Consider the following 25,418-nt stretch of genomic DNA (forward strand, 5'->3'; position numbering starts at 1 on the left):
TCAACGACCGCATGACCTTCTACATGCCCACCCGCCATCTACGGTCCACCAGCCTCGCCCTCGCCGCCGTACCACGCATCCGAAGAGCCACCGCCGGAGGAAGATCCTTCTCTTACCTGGCTGCCAAGACATGGAACTCCCTCCCCATCCACCTTCGGCTGACCCAGGACCATCTCGCCTTCAGGAGACAACTCAAGACCTGGCTGTTCGAGCAGTAGCATACCCCTTCCCCTAAGCGCCTTGAGACCCTCCCGGGTGAGTAGTGCGCTATACAAATGGTATGATTGATTGATTGATTGATTATTGTAAAGATAATAATGATTAATAATTTAGATCGCGATAAATTGGCTGAAGAACTATTTGAGAACTTATGTAAGGGCAGCACAGTTTCAGAAGCTGTAAAAAGTGGAAATATGCAAAGAAAAGAAGGGCTTAGAGAGAAGTTCATTAAATTGGAGAAACTCAAATGTAACAAAATGTCAAAATGGTGGGATGGGGCCACTCTGAGACAACTAGGGAGACCTCCCAGAGGCCTGAGATCCCAAATTATCCCGACGTATGACGATCTTGATGAGGACTTATTGAATGTGTGGGAAAAAGAGCCGACATCAAGCTCATATAAATTGTCTCATGGGTAATTCCATTGCAAGGAAACGCTTTGGCTTGGCTTGTGGCTAAAGAGAAATAAAAAAGAACACAGAAGAACAGAATAATTTAGTACATTTTGTCTTGAATTAATTTATACACACTTGTGTTGTGATATTGTGGCGTGTGCCTTGAAATATAGTGAATTGTTCAAATAAAAAAGTGTCATGTAACCGCAAATGGGGGCATTCCAGTTCCATGGTCAACCAAGGAGGGGAACAACACTAGTGGGAAGGCTCTCAGGCCGAGTAAGCTTTCAAGGCGCAACACCACAGTCGTCTTTCCAGCATCCAGCTCCACACCAGGAAGTGCAGCACAAGTGGCAGTTCTCAATACAACAATGCTAAACCTTTAGGGGAGGGACAAAAGGAAGGGGACAGCCTTCCATTGGAGCAAGCTCCTCCAACAAGTGACTCAGCTTACTAGCCACCCCTCCACATAACACCAGTGGGGGGCAAGATAAAGGCCTTCCTTCAGGAGTGGATGAGGGTCAGGACAGACAAATGAATCCTCAACATCATCCAACATGGCTACTGCATAGAACTAGTAAAGATGCCACCTTGGAGTCAAACCAAAGAAAAGGTGACATCAGGAGGAGTAGTGGTGCTGCGGTAAACCCAAGTGCATGAGCTACAGCAAAATAGGGCAATAGAGAGTGTGCCCACTACAGAAATCAATTAAGGAAGCTACTCAGCATACTTCCTCGTCTCAAAACCGTAAAAAGACTAAGACCAATCCTGGAATTTCACTTCCTATATACGTTCATAAAGACAGCAAAGTTGAAAATGACAAAACTGGAAGATGATATCCCACTGATGCGGAAAAAGGACTATATTGCAACCATAGACCTAAAAGATGCTTACCTACACATTCCCATGAACAGCAAACACAACATTTATCTGCGGTTCATAATCAACAAGACACACTACCAGTTCTGGGCACTCCAGTTCGGGATCAAGTCAGCACCTAGCTAGGGTATTAAAAAAATGCCTAGCTGCAGTGACAGCCCACATTAGACAGAAGGTAATACCTGTTTACCTGTACCTAGACTGCTGGCTAATCAAAGCAAGCTCGTATGTGCAGCTTGATGAGAATCATGGACATGCTCCACAGGGAGCGCAGGATCTCGTTAAACCTTACCTGTTGCTGGTGCCGCCACCACCACCAGAGTCATTGCAGCCATTCCGGTGTTGGGAGACTACGGGGAACCACTGGACTACTCTTCCCAGCAGCCCTTGAGGCGTGCACGCCGCTGCAGAGTGCCACGAGGCGTTTAAAAGGCCTACAGCGCTCCCGCAGCGTGGGAGCTCGTTAAACCTTATCTGTTGCTGGTGCCGCCACCGCCGCCAGACTCATTGCCGCCATTCCGGTGTTGGGGGACTACGGGGAACCACTGGACTACTCCTCCCAGCAGCCCTTGCGGCGCGCACGCTGCAGACGCTGCCACAGAGAAAGGCCTACAGGGCTCCAGCAGCGCTGGACGTGCGCCCGGGCTGTGCCTGGGCCAAGGGCGGGCCCATCTGCGTCCGTCAAAGACCGGAGGAGACTGGGCTGGGCCACCCCTCTTTCATTGGAGCCCGCTGAACCCATTGAGCTAATTAAGGTGAGAGCGATCTTGCGCCATTTGTTCTGTCAGCCTAACACAACTATGGGAAAGCGAGTGGTGCAGTTAGCCGCAAGGCCGACAACTACAAGCATTGACAGTATGTTGGAAAGGGCTGTTAGTATTGTATCTAATGAGAATGAATTGACTGAGAGGCGCCTCTCCCTCAGTATGGGTGCACCCCCCCTTCCTCTTAACTCGGTGGGTACACATCAGAATGTTAGCGTACCCAATGGTATTAGCACCAATTGTGCGGTTCCTCTTGATGGCACTATATCTGACGGTTCTCCATCAGCTGTAACTGCCCTGGATATCCTGACGGTCAGTGAAGCAACCATTGGGGCGAAACGAAAATGAAAGCCCGCCAAAGCCACTAGTGCCAAGAGGAAGCAACCTACCCGCCCTAGAGAATCTCGCTCTGGCTTGAGTTCATGTGGAGTTTTGTGGAGAAGTGTGGCTCAGGGGTTAGAGGCAGCAGACCCGGAAGCTGAGATCGGTCCTGGACCAGGGTTCAATTCCCCGCCTTGGTGGGTCTTGGGCTAAAAATTCCACGGACTCGATAATTCTCGCCCCAGTGCCTCCTCGACTCACGGGTTCACACTCTGCGACTCTGGGCAATAGCTTGCTTAATCTCCACAACGGCCCCTCGCGGCGGGATGCCTGACTTTCACCTTGTGGATACCCTGCTATCTCACAGGGGAATACCAGGAAGGGTTCCCTAAGCAAGCGCCGGGACACCCACTGCGGTTAGCTGTGCGCTATATAAGCTCAACTACATTTACATTTACATTTACATTTACATTCATGGATACGTGTTCCTCCAAATCTTCCAAACCCACAGACTGTTGTAGCCCACGTTCACACTCCAACTGTTGAACTCTGTAGCTCCATCAGTACTCAGACTGAAACCGATCGTTTTTTCTTAGAGAGCTACAGCAATGGTGAAGATGCTACCAACCGAATTGTGGACACTGTCCTTGAACGTGTAAATGATGTACCTAATACTCACCTCGCTTACTTGAGGGAACTACTGCTCCTGCCCCATCATGAGTCATCTAACAGGAATCCAACCACCCAGGACAGCTCCACAGTGCCTATTACTTTTGTGAGGACAGATTTACTTGCACCTTCTAATAACGTGTTAAATTCTGATTCAAATATCCTGCCCCGTGTGTCCAACTCTATCTCCACTCCATGCGATGTTTGTAAGAAAATCAAAAAGTGTTTTGCGCTAGAGGGCAACGGTGCAGTAAATAGTATTCCTAACAATGGTAATGCAGATAGTACATCTGTCAATAAAACATTCCGCAATATTACCTCTGCCCAAATACCCACTGCGTTGCAGACTAACACTCATGCAGTTGGTAGTACATCACGTTAGGGCAATACTGACATTATATCTCTGTCAGGTTCTTTTGGAAGCAGTGAGGTGTTAAATCTGCCCCCGGCTGCTTGTCCCTATGTAATGGTTTTGACAGGCATGCCCCCTCTAAGGCCAAATCAAGTTGAATCATGGGACCAACTACGCCATAAGAGGGTGGATTGGTTATCTAAACACAAAGGGTTCAGGGTGTCCCTTATTGATAACATCATTATGGTACGCAGAGTTGGGTGGTGGGGAAGTCCATAAAGAGTATCAAAGGGGATTGTATAGTTATCAACTTTCGTAATCTGTCAGTGGTTAAACCATTACTAATGGCACAGGAGTACCATTCTAACACCCCCCCCCCCCAACATATGGGTCTTACCTCTGGGATATTTTTACAAACCTTCCTTGGGGGTAACACTTTTCGAAGCACTTCCTAAAGCCCCTCCCCCCTCCCTATACAACAGATTTCCGCCACTATCGGGTTTGGACAGTTAGGATTGACTGTCTCCTCCATTGACCACACTAATATTATCTGAGCCAGTGCTTCTCCCAATGGTGCCCTAAATCTGTGACTCAGATACTCCAACTGCTACTCCATTGACCACACTAGTATTATCTGAGCCAGTGCTTCTCCCAATTGTGCCCCCAATCTGTGAATCAGATAATCCAACTGCTCTCAGGGTAGAACCCACTCTTAAAATATTGAGTTGGAATGTTGCCGGCTTGGCGTCTAAGATGAATTTTCCTGATTAGCTGGAGTTAGTTAAAAAACAAGACATATTCATGTTCCAGGAGACTTGGGCTACAAGGGAGTTATTGTTGCAGGGGTTTGAATGTTTTAATATTCTAGCTTCTACCCAAAACTTTGGTCGACCGGCAGGAGGTCTTTCAATCTGGATTAACATTACGACTGGTGGTAGTGCAAGGGCCCTCACTACTGACAATGACAAATTTCAGGCTATAATATATAAACAGGGGGGCTCGTTTTGTTTAATTAATTTTTATAATAATGATTTCAAGAATGTTCCTAATATGAATTTTATCAACCTATTTAATTTCATTTCTAACCTACAGATGTCTAAACGTGTCACTAACTCTGTAGGAATTTGTCTAGGGGGTGATTTTAAAAACCAAGCAGCCTTTACTCAGCTATTCACCCCACTACTAAGGCACAAATATGCAATAGGGGTGCTCAATTATTAAACCTTATAAGCACCAATAATTTTTTAGATGTGATGGAACTTGCTGTAACATCTACTAGAGCCAAATACATAGAGCCCACTTAAAGAGGTAGGGGCTCAGCGTCTACCATCGACTTTATTTTTATTATGTCACCATTAGAGAATAATGTGTTAAAAGCCGAGGTAGTGCCTACAGTTTTTGGGGATCATAACCCCATTAACCTAACCTTGAGTTTCGCTCCCAGGCTGATCCATGATGAAAAGTGTGGTGCAAGGGATTTGTTCCCCCCACCGATAATCTTAGGCTGGTCTGGCTTGGTATAGACAACAAAGCTTTATTTGCCAGGATGGTAAGAACATACCCTGAATTAATTGATATTTGCCTATCTTTTAAGGAACACAAAGGCAGTTAACGCCTTCACACAGCTATGTATGGGCGTCAAAACTTTGTTGTCTAGGCCCATTAAGGAAACACACCCGGGTCCAGGCTGGTTTGATGCTGACTGTTCCGCAGCTAACAGAGCTCTTCGTAGGGCGTTCGTTAGCAAACCTAGAGATAGCTCCCTTATCAAATCCCTTTAGAGAATGCTATAAACTAGCTATCTCTGCCAGAAAAGATGGAATTATAATAGAGCGCTGGGACACTATTGCCCGGGCAGTCACGCTAAAAAACTGGAAGGATTTTTGGTCAGCGGTTAAAGACATGAGGTCCCTGGGACATTCCCTGACCACAATCAGTTGTAATATCTCTAGTGAGGCATGGGAAGCTTATTTTACGAAGATTTACTTAGCTCCAGTCCCATCTACTAAAATTAATGAGTGTGGAATTCCTACTAGGGTTTTGATTAACTTATCAGAAGTGGTGGAGGCTATTGATCAGAGCCTGAGCCGTAAAGCCCCTGGCCCTTATGGCCCACCCATTGATCTTATCAAAAGTCATCCTGACTTCTGGGCACCTTTACTGTTGAATGTTTTTAATAATTTAGCAAATTCAATTTTACCCAAAACATGGTCCTCCAGCATCACTGTGCCAATTTTTTAAAAAAGGGACCACTCAAATCCAAGTTGTTACTGGCCGATCTCCCTGATCGATAACAAGCTGAAAATTTTAGGGAGGGTCCTGTAAAATAAGGTTAGGTCATGGGCCGAGGTAGATCAGATTTTACATCTCTGTCAGTTGGGGTTTAGAAGCAACATCAGCACTGTTGAGCAGTGCCTTAACCTCAACTTGTTGGTAAATATACTATAGCAAAAAAACACCGATATATTTAGCCTTTATGGATCTTACCTCCGCCTTTGACTATGTCAACAGGCCATGGCTCTGGAATATTCTTTTAAACTATGGTCTGGACGAGTCCCTTGTACACTTTTTAGCCTATCTGCACAAAGACCTACACGCGCGAGTGCATTTTAGCAGGGATGGTGAGGTATCTACAGACATTGAAGTCGGGAGAAGGGTTAGCCAGGGGTGCGTCCTAGCTCCTCTACTATTTATTCTCTACATCAATGACTTGAATAAATCATTGGTAACACTCACTCACGATGTTCCCTGTATTAATCGCAACAAAATCCCCGCCCTATTATACGCTGACGATACAGTCCTAATGGGCCGCACCCCAAATGCTCTTCGCATCCTGGTACGGTGTTTTGTTGACTTTATGGCCAGTTTGGACTTATGTACCAATTAAATAAAATATTTCTTAATGGCGTGTGGATCGAAGAAGTATCTTAATTCATCAATTTTCTTTATATTTTTCTCCCACAAGTACCTTCTCAGGAATCATGGCCTATCGACCACCGGGCTCTTCCGGCGACTTCATCTCCGATATTACGGACTTGGTCGCTAATTCTGTGCTTACCTCAGCTAACTTCACTTTGTTAGGTGACCTAAATTTGCATTTAGATGATCCTCTTGATGCCGCTGCTAACAACCTCCGCTTAAACCTTCAGGCTATTGACCTGACTCAAAAGGGGTTTCAGGCGACACACAATAAGGGTCATCTCTTGGATCATATTTTTAGCAACCTAGATAAGCTTTCAGTGGAAACGCCGGTGCCACTGCCTTGGTCAGACCATTTTTTAGTCCCCCTCACTTGGTCTATTAACACTCCTATTATTGGTCAAATTCACGACAGACATTGGGGTAGGAAATGGAATGCTCTTCCGCTTCCTACATGGGAACAGGCACTATCCGAACAGCCGCCCCGGAAAACGTCGAATCCTGATATAGCAGTCCTCAACTTCCACAACTGGATTTCTACTACACTTGATTTAGTCCTCCCGAAGTGTTCCTTGCAAACAATAAAAAGACCCAAAGTCGCTCCATGGTACTCTCCCGCCCTTAGGCTGTTAAAACAAGCCTGCCGGAAAGCAGAGAGAGCATGGAGAAAAGACCGCTCTCAACTCAAGAGCTCAGAGTATAGATCAGCAATTAGGCACTATAAGAGCCAGATAAAACTTGCTCAAGCTGAGTTTTATGAAACCAAAATCAGTTTGGCAGCCAACGCCCCGAGGGAAATTTTTAAAATTGCAAAATCTTTGATATCCCCCCCCTCTGAAAGACCACCATCAGAGGGTTTACAGGCCCGCTGTGAGGATCTTGCCACCTTCTTCTCTCAGAAGATTCAGGCCATCTACTCCCAACTTGCGATAAATGGCGATGGCATATTCTCCCCTTCTGTTTCAGACTCAGACTCGCATGTACCATGCTCTCTGGTCATGTTTCCACTCCTGGATACTAATGCTTTAGATACTTTGGTCCAGAAGGTCACCTCAGGATCTCCTAATGATCCAGCCCTGCCTCGGACCCTGGTAAAAGCAATGGACGCCATTCGCCCGTCTATGCTGGAGGTTCTGAACACCTCCATTACCTCCAACTCTGTCCCTTGTACGTGGAAGTGTGCGCTCGTTAGGGCTTTGCTGAAAAAGCCGAACTTGGATTCTAACAACCTATCCAATTTCCGCCCTATCTCGCTGCTTCCATGGATGAGTAAGTTGTTGGAGAGACATATCAACAAAATTTTGGGGGACTACTTGGAGTCCAATAAACTTCTACAGGTCTCCCAAACAGGGTTCCGTCCTCAGCACGGCACGGAGACCGCCCTCCTGGCGGTCACAGAGGCCGCCAGAGCAATAATGGACCAAGGCGGAAAAACTGCTATCATACTGTTGGACCTCAGTGCCGCGTTCGACACTGTTAACCATGCCACACTACTACATCGCTTGAAGGGCATGGGGGTGTCGGGCGCGGCCCTGAAGTGGCTGACCTCTTTTTTAGAGGAACGCTTTTTCCAGGTATTTGAAGGCGAGGTGGTATCATCTAAGCATCCGCTCAGCTGTGGGGTTCCTCAGGGCTCCTCCCTGAGCCCCACATTATTTAATGTTTATATGCAGCCTCTAGAGAAGATAGTCCTCCCCTTCGGTGTGCGGATTGTCACCTACGCTGACGATACCCAACTTGTGGTCTCTTTTGACCACAAGGAGGGTTCGTCTAACACCCTGGCCCCTTGTCTGGAGGCTGTTGCTGAGTGGATGCAACTCTCCCATCTCAAACTCAACGGGGAGAAGACCGAGATCCTGTTACTAGGTAACCCCTCTCCCACCTCCCTGCCGTTGAACTGGCCTTCGTGTCTCGGTACTCCTCCTCCCCCAAAGGACCAGATAAAGAGCTTAGGAATCTGGCTGGACAGAGCACTAGATTTCTCGGTTCAAGCCACTAAAACTGCCTCTGTATGCGTGGGGCTAATGAAAATGCTCAGGAAAGTGCTCCCCTTACTTCCATTCCAGGCGAGAAGGATCATGGTACAGGCCCTGATAATCTCTCGCCTGGATTATGGAAACGTTTTATATCTAGGGGCTCCGGCAACAGTGACAAAAAAACTCCAAGTCACCCAAAACTGTGCCGCGCGCTTACTGTTTAACATCCCTCGCTGGCAGTCAGCGAGAACTGCCCTAAAAGAGCTTCATTGGCTCCCAGTGGCTGCCAGAACACTGTTCAAAGCTATGTGCATTCTGCACAAATCTTTTCATCAAACTGGCCCGGCAGTGCTGTACCCCCTAGTACTGCCTTATGTGCCGCCTAGAACCCTTCGTTCGGCCTCTCTGCATCTGGCAACTACGGCAAAAATCAAGAAAGCCCGTTGGGGTGGCCGTTCATTCACTTGTTCAGCGGCGAAGGCATGGAATTCCTTGCCTCTATCCCTCAGACAAAATGACAATCTGATGTCATTTAGGAGAAATTTAAAAACCTACCTGTTCTCAAAAGCGTACTAACTCTGCCCCGCAGCCAGACACAGTAATCAGTCTTCAGCGCTGCGAGGCCTCCGGGTAGTTATGCGCTATATAAGTGGAATTTTTCATTTCATTTCATCAATTGTTTTAGAGTCAGTTTACAAAGCACTCGCACTTTCCCTTATTTAGGATTGTTTTTTGCCTCTAACGGACTGTGGGATGAACATGTGGCCTATTGCAGGTAAAGTTTTCTAATTCTACTAATATAATACTCGGTTTGTCCAAGCCTAGGAATACAGAGGTTGTATCTGCTACTGTCAAGATTTTTAAACTTCAATGTATCCCAATTGCTACTTATGGCGCTGAGGTATGGGGATTTTCGAATTGTGGTTGTATCCAGGAAGAAAAGAAGAGGTTCTGTTGCACAATCCTGGGTGCCCCCATTTCCTCTTCACAGTATGTTTGCCAACGCGAACTTAATTTGCCATACATTGAAGACTATATTAAGGCTCGCCCGCAATATTTTGGCTTTGAGTTTGGAAAAATCCTGCAGCTCAACTCACTATGGAGATTATATCTGATTGTTTAAAATGTGATAGAGGGATGTTAATACCATGGCTGGCCACTGTCGCCAAAAGTTTAGTCAGGGTGAACCATGAGCATTTATTTTTAAACCCCTTGCACCCTGGTATTGTTAGCAAAAAATCCTTTCAAACAGCCTTATATTCATCCTACTGGAATGTCAGACATGAAAAGGAGTCTAAGAAATCATCCGTTGCTATATACATGTGTATCCAGAACATTTTCCACGCCTCGTCTGGCTACCTTTTAAAACCCATTGGCCGTTGGGAAAGGGGTTTATTTTTCCGCTTAAGGATCGACACTATGAAATTCATGCTTTGTTTTCTAGTAGGATACAATTCTAATCTTGATCATTTTCCTTGCCCCTGCAATAGTCAATATAAACAATCTATGCTGCATTTTTTATTCTTTTGTAGCTATTATTTAATATTTACTAAAAGGTTGTTGATACCATATTTTAAGGCAAAAACTGTGATTGATTATAATGCTGCCTATGGGAAGGTCATTGCTCTGGAAGATGATGAGCTAATTTTCCGGGTGGGCTCTTTTCTGAAAGTGGCAGTGCGTACTCGCAAGTCTATGTGCCCCCTGTGAACTTTGCTCATCCTACCCTGTTTTCTATTCACTAATTTTAACTCATGGTAAATTAACATCTTGATGAATTGTTCTTTTTTATTATGTTTTCTCTTATGCACATTGTATCGCTGGAAGACCAGTTTTTAATTGGAATTATTCTAATGACCTCTTTGTTGCTGGTTAATTCTTATTGTATATGTTATTGCCTGTCTGTACTTTTATGGATATATATTTGTACGTGAATCAAGATATTGAAATGAAATGAAATGAAGCCATGTGCTCAGTTGAGATAGAGCAGTGTGTTCATAGAGCATTCCACGCCACTAAAATACTATCAGTAACATGCCCTTTTTAAATATCTTTGACTCAACTGGTTTAGTTACTACTGATATATCAGTCTGAGATATTGGTGCTGTGATGACTTAGGGCCAAATGTATCATTCTAAATTGCAAGCGCAAACGCCAAAATTGGGCTTAGTGGTATGTATTAAAGAAAAACTGCCTCGCAAAATAAGGAATCGCAAAATTTGCGATTCCCTATTTTGTGATTGCATTAAATGCAATGTAAGAAGCACCGAAAAAGTGCAATTCGGCCTTAAGGAATCACAAATTACCACCAACTTCAAGTTGGTGGTAATTTGCAATTTCTTTGAAAAATGCACTTTTTTGCATTTTTAAAAAAACCATGTGGCACACATACTTGCCCTTAGGGCATGTATGTGTGCCACATGTGCACACATGCACTTTTCAGGGGTGCAACAGGGTGTGCTTTTGACACCCTGGAACCCTTGACATTGCATTCTCAATTTGCGATTCTCTAATTGAGAATCGCAAATTGAGAATGTCTTCCCATTCATTCCAATGGGCCTCTAGGGCCATAGGAATAAATAGGGAGGTATTCCATGATTGCGAATCGCAATTTGCGATTCGCAATTAAGGAATATGTAGGATTCGCAAAATTATTTGCAAATCCTACATACATAGCGTTTTGTGATTCTCAAATAGCGATTCGCAAAAAATTGCTATTTGAGAATCGCAAAACAACATTATGATACATATGGCCCCTAATGTTGATGTGAGGTTGTGAACCTGAACAGCCACTAGGGGCATTGACACTTGGTTCATAGCTCAAAATATAATCATAAAACTTGGATTTTTACTTATATCCTCCCAGTCCATATCTAAACCATACAGCAACTGAGATTTCCCTTACGACTTGAGAACATTGTCTCCTTTAATGTACAATAATAATAATAATAATAATAATAATAATAATAAATCATTTGTAGAGCGCCTGGCTATTTTATTTATTTTATTTTATTGAATTTATATTGCGCACAGCTACCCGCAATGGGTTTCCCGGCGCCAGGGACAGACTGGAGAGAGAAATCAGGTAGCACTAAAAGGAATCACAAAGGAAGAAAAAGTTAAAACAAAAAAGTCTTCAACTTTTTTCGGAAGGCCAGAAGATTAGTTTCTGTTTTTAATGCCAATGGGAGGGCATTCCACATCTTTGGTCCAAGATATGCAAATGAACGGCCTCCCATTTTAGCCAGTCGAATTCTGGGGATCAGGAAATCGCCATTATTTGAAGACCTTAAGGAACGGCCAGGTAAATAAGGCTGAACAAGATTGTGCAGGTATGTGGGGGCAGAACCCTGACGGATCTTAAACAGAAAACACAGTGTTTTGAAGGTCACACGTTCAGAGATTCTCAACCAGTGTAGATCACGTAAGGCTTGCATTGCGGACGTTCTCCGTGGAACATTACGCAAGAGGCGAGCAGCTGAATTCTGTACCACTTGTAGTTTATGGATTGTTGCTTTATCCGCTCCAAGCTACACAAGGAGCTGTGTGTCCCCGCGCTAAACTGCTGATAGATTACGAGAGGCAGCTATGGAGAAGCTCTGGGGGGATTACATGTTGGGGAATAAAAGTGTTTTAAGTTTTCCTCGAAATCTCAATTCAGATGGTTCCATCCGCAGATGAAGTGGGAGCGCATTCCAATGCTTGGAGGCCAGGTACCTAAAAGAGCGGCCACCCATTCTGTCCCTGAAAATACGAGGAAGTTTAAATAACATCGTACCAGATGATCTTAAATTCCGCGTGGGGCGATGTATGGTGAGTAGGCTCTTTAAGTAATCAGGGCCTTTGCCCTGAGCAATGCGGTGCGCATAGCAGAGGGTTTTGAATTTGATCCTCTCCCTAACCGGGAGCCAGTGTAGCTTGGCCAGGGCGGTCTTTCCGGAAGCTCTACGTGAGAGTCCGAGTACGAGGCGTGCAGCGGCATTCTGCACACACTGGAGTTGATGTAGACCTTTTTGACTGAGCCCTATCAACAGGGCATTCCCATAATCAAGATGGGGGGTCACCAGCGCGTGGACAATAGTTTTTCTGGCTCCGGTAGGAAGGAGGTCTAATACCTTTCGGAGAACCTTCAGTATGCCAAAGCACCTCCCCGTTACCCTACTAATATGGGCCTTGCCAGAAAGATCAGAAGCCAGCATAACACCAAGGTTTCGTACCGACTCCACAGGAGTAGGGGGACTTCCTAGTTCAATAGGCCACCACAAGCGAGACCAAGTTGATGCTGCCCTCCCGACCACCAGTAGTTCAGTCTTTTCGCCATTCAGACGCAAGCAGTTGTTGTTCATCCAAACTGCTACTGCTGACATGCAGTTCGAAAAATTCATGGCGTCTTCTTTATGGTCTGGAGTGAGCTTAAACACCAGCTGGGTGTCGTCTGCATAGCTGACAATGCCCACCCCAAAAGCCTCCACAATGTGAGCCAGGGGTTCCATATAGATGTTAAACAACGTAGGGCTCAAACTTGAGCCCTGAGGAACCCCATGGCTCACCATCCGGAGGGAGGATCTGAAGGGTGGGCAGTGCAGCTGAAAGCTTCTGTCGGCCAAGAAGGAACGCAACCAGGCAAGTGCTGAGCCTGTTACCCCCATGTCCGAAAGACGAGACAGCAGCGTTGTGTGCAGCACGGTGTCAAATGCTGCACTTAGGTCTAATAAGACCAACGCTGCTGTCTCACCTTCATCCACTATCTGCCTAAGACGCTCAGTGGAGTACAGAACGGCCGACTCAGTGGAGTAGCCAGTTCTAAATCCCGATTGAGAGGGGTGGAGGAGGGCATTTTCCTCCAAATATTCCATGAGCTGTCTGTTAGCAATCTTTTCTATTATTTTGGCGCAGAATGGGAGGAGGGAGATGGGGCGGAGATTTTGAAGTTGAGAAATGGGAATATTGGGCTTCTTTTTTAGTGGTATGACCTGAGCAGTTTTCCACGCCTCCGGAACATAACATTCCTGAAAGGACAGTGTCACCATGTGACTGATATGGTCAATTAATGTACTCTCCATAACTCCCTTGCAACGATCCGGTGGGCACGCGTCGCAGGGGGAGCCGGATTGTATACCATTAATAATACCTAAGAGTTCATGTCTTTCAGGAGTTTTGAAGCATGCAAGATGGGATTTCTGTGTAGAGATAGCTCTAATATCCTCACTGTTACTTAAGAGATCTTTATTGTCTATAAAGGTGGCATGAATTTTGTCAACCTTATCTACAAAGAAATCAGCTACAAGATTACACATCTCAATCGAGTAAGTGTCTTGAGCCTCGAGTCTAGCGGGAACCGTGAGTTCTTTGTAGATACTGAATAGTTCTCTGGTGGGGTTATCTGCTAGCTCAATTCTGCTTTTGAAGTGGATACTTTTCTCCAGTCTTACCAATTTCTGATATTCTTTTAACTCCGTTTTGTAGCATAATTTGAGTTCAGGGGCATAACTCTTCCTCCATCTCCGCTCTACAGTTTTACATTGAGCTTTGGCCACTCTAAGTTTTTCTGAAAACCACGGGGCAGTTCTGGATTGTCTTACTGGAGGTTTGAGCATCCAAGGTGCAACCTTGTCTAATGCGTTCGACATCCAATTCTCATAGCTGTCCCATGCCTCCTGTAAGGTGTTACCTAGTGTAAGGGGATGCTCTGATAAAGCGTTTTTAAACAGTTCTGGAGTGAATTTTTTCCAGATTCTGCGTTTTTGTGATAGGGTTTTTTTGAATATAATTCCTGGGGGTTCATCTTCTATTTCAAACGGAACGATGCTGTGATCCGACCAGATCAATGGGACTGGGGGTAGAGCCTTAATGCCTTCCCAATTAGAAAAAATTGGGTCCAAGAGATGGCCTGACTGATGTGTGGGGGCTGTTGAAAGCAACCTGACTCCCACGGAGTTCAGTGCTGCAGCCACCGTTTGTGCTTCTCTGCAGTCTGTATCTTCGAAGTGAAGATTTAAATCACCTAGGATAAGAAACTTTTTATATCTAACTGCTAATTGAGTTATTAATTCTATAAGTTGGTCACCAAACTGAGCCGCACCCCCTGGTGGGCGGTATATCAGTAGCCCACTGACCATGTTTTTGGGGCCTGTTTTTATGGTAAAGAAGCCACTTTCACTGTTAGGTATGGTGGTTTTAAGTAGAGTGCTGATTTGTAAATTAATGCTAACCCTCCTCCTCGCTGTTTTTCTCTATCAAGTCTAAGTAGACTGTAGCTAGGGGGGATGGCTTCGAGAATATCCGGGGAGGATGTTTCTTCCAGCCATGTCTCAGTAAGAAACATGGCGTCCAGATCTCTGTTTACCAGTAGGTCGTGTATCTCAACTTTATGTTTGTTCATAGACCTACAATTCAGTAGTATCATCTTTAACTTGGCTTCTTCCCTCACCACTTTAATTACTAATGGCAAGATCTGATTGCATATCTTGCAATAGGGGGGTAAGTCCTCAGCCCGTAAGGTATGTAAACAACTGTGCTTCGATGTCTGACACAATGATAACAGGTCGGATTTGGTATAGTATAATCGGCGACTATACCTGCTCTGAGAACCAACCGGTTCTGTAGGGCCAGGGGGTCCTGCCCCGCGCCCCGGTCGATCGCGGACGTGCGCAGACGGGCAGGACTCTGGCTTGACTCCGGCGCGCATACGGCGCGCCCGCTGTACGCGTCCGCTGCGCGGAGCCATTGCCGTATGTTTTTATAGCGGCGCCCGTGCGACGGAAGAGGCGAACCCTCACAAAGATGGCCACCAGTAATTTCCCTGCTCGGTCCCCGGAGATGACGGCCCTACAGTCGGCCACTCATTGAGGGGGGAGACAAGTAGTCTGCCAGCACAGTTAGGGTAAATTAGAGGTAAGTTCCTTAAAACAGAATCCGACACCCTAACATCGGTGTGGGATTCAATAAAGCCGCGATGGTCTGCAGCGTGAAGCGCTGATGCGGGGGGGAGGGGGGAAGGACACAAAGGAAGAAATGCTCAACAATTTAAAAGCAGTTTAAAAATCAACCTCCCGGCTCACGCCTCAGGGGTCAAAGAATCAGCAATCTCCTTTCCAGAGAGCGTCCACTGTTTTTATAGCGGCGCCCGTGCGACGGAAGAGGCGAACCCTCACAAAGATGGCCGCCACTAATTTTCCTGCTCGGTCCCCGGAGATGGCGGCCCTACAGTTGGCCACTCATTGAGGGGGGAGACAAGTAGTCTGCCAGCACAGTTAGGGTAAATTAGAGGTAAGTTCCTTAAAACAGAATCCGACACCCTAACATCGGTGTGGGATTCAATAAAGCCGCGATGGTCTGCAGCGTGAAGCGCTGATGCGGGGGGGAGGGGGGAAGGACACAAAGGAAGAAATGCTCAACAATTTAAAAGCAGTTTAAAAATCAACCTCCCGGCTCACGCCTCAGGGGTCAAAGAATCAGCAATCTGAACTCCAAACTCATGCCCACAATATCTTAGCAAAATTCAGCTAATGTGTTTGCCTCCATGCGATTGTCCTTTTTCCTGTCTTACTTAACTACAGCTACCCACTATGACCTAGCTTTGAAAGTCCACTGCCTCTGGTCTGAACGAAGGCAAGAGGCACTCGCGGGCACGCCTAACCTGATTTGCTCAGACATTTTCATGCGATACAGATCTCTTAATGGACACATCTTTCTTCTCCTAACTTTATTGTTGGAGGATTTGTCCAGCAAAATGTGTAGTATGACCATTTTCTTCACATGTTTAGAAATCCCTTGCACATTCTTTTAAACTGGATGGACTTGTACTGGAGTTTTGAAAGGGCTAGTTTTCTATCCTCTGAGAAAATGCTGTAAGTCTATTTTTCCATTTGTAGGGATTGCCCCTTTTTGACAGTAAAGATGTTGTTAGTTTTAAAAATTAGAACTGTAAAATGTTGTTATAGCTTCACAACAGACAATTTGTGTCTAATACAGAGATTCATGTACAAAAGGGTTTTGCAATCACAAAGCTTATGATTTACAAAATCGGTGGGTTTTTGAAGCACAGCATAATACTTTGATGTACACCACCACATTTGTGAGTGGGAAAAGCCTTTCACGAATGGAGTTCTGTGACTGTAGGAAGGTGGAATCTGACTACATGGTTGCCCCCACGTTTGTTTCTGGTAATTTGATGGTTTTTGACTTAGGGGCCGATTATGATTGCGGTTTTTCCGCAGCCTCCGGGCCGGCGGAAGCCACCGCCGGCCCGGAGGATGCGGAAAAACCGCTGCGGAGTCTCCAAAGACCCACCGCCATATTAGGATGGCTGGTGGGTCTGGAATTCCGTCCGCAGCTTTTCCACCGCGGTCGCCTTCTGACCGCGGCAGAAAAGCTTTAACATGGCTGGCGGTGTCTATCAGACACCGCCAGCCATATTAGGATGGTGTGAAAGAGATGCTTTTCCGCGGTGGCTTTTCCGCCGTGGAAAAGCATACGGACTTTCACTTCGGGGGCCCGTTGCGGGCCTCCTGGGTGAAGGGGGGGTGGGGGGTGCACACATTTGCGTGCACAAAGCAGCAGGCACTGCGCGGTGCCTGCCGCTTTGTGCATGCAAATGCGATGCATGCATTTTTAACCTTGCGGCGGGTGCAGCTTGAAGCTGCACCCGCCGCAATGTTTAAGATAGAGGATGTGACCGCCACCCTGGCGGTCACATCCTAATCTGCTCGGAGGGAACGACGCAGCCCTTGCGGACGTTCCCTCCTCCTCAGGGGTCGCGGACGGACTCAAGTCCGTCCGCGATCATAATCGGCCCCTAAGTTTGGCTGGGATTCTGATAATCAGGGCCTCAGCCTATCTGCTTTCCTCTATAAATTGATTGCATGTACCTTAGGTACACTCCAGATTGGTTACTGGGTTACCCTTGTGAGTCTCTAGTATATGGTACCTTAGGTACTAAGGGCATGGTACCCCAGAGGCCTACCAGGGGCTGAAGCATGTATTATGCCACCCCGGGGTAGCCTTCCAAAATGGCACCACGGGTCCACTACTGCAGCCTGGGTAAGGTGGTGCATGCACCCCTTACTAAGATATAGGCTACCTATATCTACCTTATATCACTGACACATATAAACCTATAAGTCACTCCTATGGCAGGCCTTATCAATCCTGAAGGCAGGGTGCTTGGTTTTGTGTGAGAGGGTGCCCATGCTTGAGCAGAACCCCTCTGCAGCTTTCGGAATCACTTCTCTGCAGCTGTTCTGTGATGCAGCCAGACCATATACTCTTAAGTGCATTATAACCTCGCGGTAAATGCTAACTTTGGAATGGCTGCATGGAAACATGTTGTGTTTCGTGTCAAACACTTTGGAATCCTACCCCCCCCCCCCCCCGCCACTCCTGGCGGCGGGAGTAGAATTACACCCTTCTAGAGGGAGAGACATGTACACATTGGTCTGACCGGTAATAGTTTTAAAGAGCCCTGGCATCACAAAATGGATGCCACAGACACGGGTTTGACCTGCTGCTGGATGAAACTCCGGCAGGGGAGGCCTGGACAATAGGTTTCCTGTCACAGTGAGGTGTAACCACCTCCCAGACAGGCTTTACTGTATTGGGGCTGGGTGGGTTCATTCAGAGAATGCTTTTCAGACAGTGCTGGTGGCACACTTGGTGTCCCTGTGCATATCCCAGTTCAAACTGGTACTCAGCCCCTACTCTGGCACGAAACTGGACAAAACAGAAGGGGTGTAACCACCCCCTCCCCAGGTCCTCCCATAGGTAGGACCTTAGAGTTAGTCCAACCCCTAAACTTAGTATAAGTATAGGAACCCTGTCCTTAGGACTTTAGATTACCCTGGACAAACTCTGCAACATATATCCTGGAACTTCGACATTCTATTTCAACTAGAAGACGGAAGAATCTCCCTTGGGGTCAAGGAGTGACTCCCCTGTTTAAACAGGCACCAAAGAAGCATCTTGCCGGTCTGCATTTCCGAGGCTCCCGCCAGGTCCCGAAAGATTTGCGACAGAGGACCCAGACTTCCAGACATCTCCGAGGCCGACATGAGATCACAGCAACGCTAAGACCCGCAGCCATCACGAGAGACGTGGAACCGGAACCCCTGGACACCGTGCACATTTGCTAGTGCATCGACTTCCCAAGATTTCCCGAAGTTGTGCATTGGGCTACTTGTAGTCCAAGCCCCGAGCACCATTTGCTCCGAAGATTGTGAGCCTACACTCCACGAGTGTTCCGTGGGCCCGCTTCCAGCATTTCCGCTCGAGGCTCCTTCGCGATCCCTGGTCCGTAGACTGGTGGGTCCCCACGAAGGTAACTCTTCTGTTTCTTGGGATTTCCTGGTTGCTCCAGACGTGCCCTGACTCCCCTCCAACGGGTGAGTCCCTCAGACCTTGCTGGCATGCACTGCAGCCAATCTTTGCTTTCTGCGTGATTTGCTGTTGCCAAAGCTTGTTAGGTCCAATCCGGACACTGACACTGCAGCACTCAACATCCTTCATGGGACAGCTCGAATCCAGCTCCTTGTCTTCCTTGACGCCTCCTGGACCTCGTGGCTGAAGAGTGAAGCTTCACCTTCTTCACTTGAAATCACCCGACATTGGTGGGCATCTTCTCCTCGCCTTCCTGGTCACTGGCTAGTGACCAAGACTCTGTCCCCTCTGCTTTCAGGTTCTTCTCGACTCCGATCCAGGCTTGGATCCATCCGGACACTTTTGACTTTGTTGCCTGCAGCACTTTTCAGCAGCTCGCCATTGGAAACGACGACGAAACCCGACACTAAAAGACACCTATGCACCCGGCTTCCCTGGGTGAGGTAACTCGAATACTCTGGTGCTCCCGTGGGTATTGACTCTAGAACTGCCTAGTTCTGAAGGGGTTTGCTCCAAGTACTCTTCTAAGTGTCCTTAACTTGTAATTTTCCAACCGTGACTTTCCCCATAGAAGTTAATGGTGATTCGCGGCTGTGTTTAGACACTGCACGCGTCCCCGTGAGTCCCCTGTGTCACTACCTTGGGTGGTTCCGGGTGGCCCCAGCGGTTCTACAGGCTCTAGGCCTTGTATCTATGTCAGTTGTGGTTCTTCTACCACTTTCTTAGTATATGGTTTGTGAGGCCTCTAGGGCAAAACGTATACTGTGCTAAATAAGTTTACTTGATGTACTTATGCCTCTAGCCTCATAAAGAGACTAGAGGAGTGTGTTTAGAATAAATACATATATTTTATATATATACCTGGTGTGGTTCTCCTTTCATTTGGTCATTCATGAGATTATAGACTGGTAAAACAAACTGCTTTACATTTCTTCAAGGCTTAGCCTGAAGGCTGCTCTCCACAGCTACCACTAGGATAGCTTTCTATATAGGTTATCTTTAAACCTACCATCATTATGGGTAGTTTGGACTGGTGCAAGGTGCCCACTAGAATAGTAGACAGCATATGCCAGGCCAAATTCTCACAGTGACTTACTCTGACTCGCAGTTAGGAGCAGGCTAGAATCAGCAGCTCCCCCCTTATTGCAGTTCACAATTACATGTTTCCGTGGTTGTGACTACTGTGTGCTCTCCCCATGTCTTCCCAAATGGAAAACATTTTTAAAAGCAGAACCTGGTTCATTAAATAACACAGGCTGCTTAAAAAGAAATATTTAAGTTAACACACAGCTAGAGGCCTACTGTTCTTCCTTGCAGGCTGTTAAGTTGAGGAAAGACAATAGCGAAGTGTTACATGGATCTTCTTTGTGGTACTACAAACTAAAGAAGGCGATACTGAAGGACTGGTGGAGACAGTCTTGGTTAATGGAGAACCTGTCAAAATCTAATTTGACTTTGGCGCAAAAATTACTTTAATACCAAAAGTATTTTATGAATGCAAACTGAATGGCAAAGTGACGTTATTGAAACCTGACAAACTTGTGGGATACTTTTAGGGGGTCAACTGAATTAGGGGATTACATTGTACCCAGAAAAGTTCATGTGTCTGTAAAAGGAGACTCACTTATAAGTTAGTTCCATCATGTTTATCTGGATCCTAATGAGTCTCCAACTGTTAAAAGCAGGAACATGGCTGTTAATTGTAATGTCTCTGCTGGCTGTATAGTGTTGCTTAAAGAATTTCCTGATGTTTTTAAAAAAGAGTTAGGATGTTCGAAAAACTGTGCATTTGATCAGGCTCAAAGACAGAGCAGCACCGAAGGTTGCCAAGGTCCGAAATCTACCGTTGTCGGTCAGAGAAAGTCTGAAAAAGGACCTGGGTGAGTTGTTGAATAATGGTATCATACAGGAGCTTGAGGTGCCTGAAAGGGTTGTGCCCGTGGTGTTGGCTCATAAAGCCAATGGGGAGACCAGACTTTGTGTGGACTTGAGGGAGCTTAATAAGTCCATGCTGGTGGACCATTACCCCCTACCAAACATCGAGATGAAAAAATTTCCTTAAGGGGGCCAAGCGTTTCCCCACGTTGGATTTAATCTCTGAGTATCACTAAATAAAATTGGATCCAACATCTGACGAGCTTGCCACCTTTATCAAACTGTTTGGCACGTATAAATTCTTGAGGATGCCTTTCTGTTAAATGTATGATGTTACAACGCATACATTTACAACGCATGCTCTTACAACGCAGTTTTTACATCGCAACATCCACTACAACGCCTTCCATTACATGGCATGACACAACATCGCATTTTAAAAAACTACCTTTACAACGCATTACATTACATTGCATTCTAACTTTACAACGCATACCATTACAACTCATACCATTACATTGCATTTAAGGTAAGTATTGGATCGTATAGGGGTAAAAATTACTATTCTAACTCCAGGTGGTGCAACAGTAGGGTAAGTGTTGGATAGTGCAGGGGTAAAAATTACTATTCTAACTCCATGGGGTACAACAGTAGGGTAAGTGTTGGATAGTGTAGGGGTTAAAAAGTACTATTCTAACTCCAATGGTATGCGTTGTAATGGTATGTGTTGTAATGTGTGCGTTGTAGTGACATGCGATGTAGTGTCATTAGTTGTAATGGTATGCGTTGTAATGCCTGCGTTGTAGTGACATGCGTTGTAAAGTATGTTGTGATGTAATGACTGCGTTGTAAGTGTAGTGCGATGTAATGGTTGCGTTGTAAAGGTTGTTTCCCCTTTCGGTTTAATATCTGCTGCCTCTGTGCTTCAGAGGGCAATGGAAAGAGTGCTAAAGGCAGCAGAGAGAGTCAAATGATATCAAGACGATGTGCTCATAGTTGGTGCCGACTTGGAGGAGCATAACAGGAGATTGCATGAGGTATTGGTGAGACTGCAGAAAATGTGGGCAAGGAATTTGCCTGGTGTAATGGATGTCAAGAGGAATTTGATGACGTTAAGTCTAGTTTGGTGAACGCTGTGGATCTCGGTAGTTTGATATAAATGATAAGAATATAGTAATGACTGACACCAGCTCAAAAGGTCTTGGAGTTGTCTTGTTTCAGAAATCAGGCAGGAAATATAGGACCATTTTATTTGCCTCACAGGGTTTGACGGGAGCAGAACCCAACTATTCTGTAATAGAAAAGGAGGCTCTTGGTGTTTTCTGGGCCATTAGCAAGTTAAGGAAATTTCTGTTGGGGGTGCAAGTGGATAGTTTCTCTTTAAGAATTTGACTTTGTTATGTCCTATGTACCAGGGGCTGATAATCTGCAAGCGGATTGTGTCTCACAATTGCGTTTGCAAAATAAGGATGATGAGGGAATAGATTAATATTTTGAGGGCGAAGAAGTTGAGGAAGAAGGGAACGTTTGGTTGATTACAGAAGGTGTGATTCAGGAGGATGAGTGGAAAAGGGAGCTTGAGAGTGACAGGGTATGCAGAAGGTTATGAAGTCATTGAACAATGGGTGGAGTGGTAAGGACAAAAATGATGGCAGAATGAGTTGGCAGTAGTTGATGGTTTATTGTTTAGGAGAAGTAAGTTGGTTCCACCACAACAATTAAGGAAAAAGGTGGTAGTCTGTGCCCATACAAGCTATATGGGTATCTCTAAAACTGAGGAGAGTCTTAGAGAAGCGTACTAGTGGCCGCACAACATTGAGCTTCCTCATAGACCCCTCTGGCGCTTCGGAGGAGAGCTGCAGCGAACGCTAGAGCCGAGAAACTAATTAAACTCACACGCGCAATCACATATATTACCTTGCAACTGCTAAAATAAATGTTTTGCTTTTCTTTTATACTGTCGCTGTGCCTCTCACAAGAGTTGCCTCTCTTCTGCTTTTGCTGGAAAATGTTGCATTAGGGCCCTTCCATCTTTCATTACCACTTGACACAATGATTGGAAGCATTCTTTCAGTAATCCGTAGAGGGTTGTACCAGCTCTTTGCCAGTTTTAAGTTGAGAATGGACACACAATAACGTATTTCATGGATCTTCTTTAGAAAAGCATCATGGTATTGGGAGACCCCATCCACAGCATCTGCCTCAGTCCAGCTAGGGCTTTTAACTGTCAGCCCAAGCAATTCCAATAATAACATTCCAGGGATGACGCGCGTGTTACAGAGCAGTGCATCATCCCTTTTTAAAAAATATATATTTTTATTATTTTATAGAAACAAGCACAAAATTGCAATTTACGTCAAGTATATCCGTACACTTATCATCAATTTGCTGAAATGAATCATGCTCTGGAGCACTACAACTGCTTCCGATTCTGCATTAGAGGTTACACAAGAAATTGTTCATAAGTACCTGATAACCCCCAAGGCGCCATAACATCAATCAGAATTTCCTGAGATATCGTCTCCCTCCTCATCAAATGATTGTAGACACTCATTTCTCAGTGTGGCACATAACTCGAAGTGCAAATCCATTCCCTCCCGGTTATCTCTCCCCCTCCCTGATGGCATAACAAAAAAGTTGAAAACATAGTAGAACTACGAGCCACAATTGTAGCAATAGTAAATGCGCACACCATAGAGATTCAGAAAGCCAATCTACGGTGTCAGAGGCAGTACCAAGTAAGACATCATAGTAGCTGTCCTTTTAAGGAGGGGTAAGTCCTCGCGGAGGAGTCTCCAACCCTGGTGCTCGAGTCTTCGTCAGTGTCAGTAGGTGGTGTTTGCATCAATTGTACTAGCGCCTCCCAAGCCCTCACCATTTCCATTTCTTTATCACTGTTAGCGCGGGCTGCCAGTTGCAGTTGTGCGGTACCCTCACTTTGCACCCACTTCAGAAATTCAGTACGCCACATCTGGAAACTAGGACCCCTCGTGGAGCAGTGCATCATCCCTTACATACAGAACTTTGGTAATGAATACAGGATACCACACAGGCCTCCATCCCTGTGTTCGATTTTATGTCACGATATTGAAGAAAAAATATAGCGGAACCAAATCATTGAGACCTATACACAATGAACAAAAATATTGTGAAGGAAAGTGTATATAGGTAGGTGTTGATGAACTATTCTTGATTCCACGTACCATGAAGTTATATATCTTCAAAGTACATATATGTGAAATTAAGCATCTCAATTTTAGCCCCACAATATTGTTTCTTCAATATTCAGGTGGTAAAACCTGTGTTTGTTGCCAATGACACATGGTCTCAAATAGCGGCCCGTCTAATTAACATTCATTAGGCAGGCCATTTTGAAAGTTTCTCTGAATTGACATTTTGCCATGCCAGGTATCAAAACGTGGGTGATCACTTTGCAAACACTAACTGTGACCTCTCTGTCTGTACATTGGGCCATTGTTTTCTGTTCATTCATCTTCAAGGATCTCGTGGCTGGTTCCTGAGCAGGTTAAATCTTCTCATTCTCACTGTCCCTTCGATGAATTGTTTTGACAAACTCTCAAAATGTTGTAGGGTTGTCTTTTTTTCTCCAGCATGTAAAAGTGTAGCATAAGTAGTTTATGTTTTGATCCAATTCTTATGCATAGTGCGGGACTGAACCTTTCCAATGCAATCCTACACCAATTCCCTGAAAGATTCAAGTGGTTCTTCCAGGCCGGGCTTCAAGAACTGTCTTTGGGCTTCACCATGTGGGAGCAAAGGGGCAGTCAGCTCAGAGTGGAGTCTGCTAGAGCAAGGTTACACCACACTATAGTGGAACCATGTGGGAAAATGGGGGTGAAATAACCAAGGAAGAGCCACTTATGTACTACAGTGAATATTAAGGTACCTGACATCACACATTTTAACTTTAAGACTTGGACTTAAATAGGTTTCACACATGTGTGGGCAGGGAACAGTATCAAATACCTCCAATGTGTTCTCAGTTTACTTTTTTGTTTGCAGCTCAAATGATGTTCACAGCTCACGTCTTCGCACTCTTGTCACTCATGCAACAGCCAGGTCGTACATCTAAGAGTGAAAAGAAAAACATTAAAAAAGACCTCTTCTTAGTCAAACTATATACACTTTTTCCCATTCACTAACCTGTGTTCACATTGTGCTTGTGCAGTCTTTTGCTTTATGCTTTTTTCTGTGTTTGAACATTGCTACTGTTTGTGTTCTTATTATGTATTGTGTTGGTGTAAGGTGTCCCCTTCGTGCATGCCCTGGTGCGAACAGTTCCATTGGTATTTTGTTGTGGGTCTGCATAGTTGTTTCCAACTTCGTGTTGATTTGTAGGTCTGTGTATTGTGGACTACTCTAATAGTTATCTGGCCTTGTCAAGACAGTGGTGAGGCGTATATTGTTGTGTATGCTGATGTGTGTATATGTGTTGCTGATGTGCACTATGTTGTGCATGGGATGTGACATGGTCAAATCTTTGATTGCTCTGTGTTCTTCTCAGGTAAGTAGTATTTTATTTTTAACTTGCTTAATAATAATAATAATAATAATAATCCACATTTGTAAAGCGCACAATCACCCGTAAGGGTCTCTAGGCGCTGGGGGCCGTAGGGAAGATTAAGCAAGCTATTGCCCAGAGTCACATGGTGCT

General features: G+C 45.4%; 1 protein-coding gene across 1 annotated transcript in view; it reads left to right on the forward strand.

Annotated features, from left to right (window-relative positions):
- The window catches only part of LOC144755115 (ADAMTS-like protein 2), a 319,957-nt gene that overhangs the window by 56,478 nt on the left and 238,061 nt on the right, over positions 1–25,418 (forward strand). The gene's annotated exons all lie outside the window — the stretch shown is intronic.

Source organism: Lissotriton helveticus, chromosome 1_1 (assembly GCF_964261635.1).
Source record: "Lissotriton helveticus chromosome 1_1, aLisHel1.1, whole genome shotgun sequence".
NCBI lineage: Eukaryota > Metazoa > Chordata > Amphibia > Caudata > Salamandridae > Lissotriton > Lissotriton helveticus.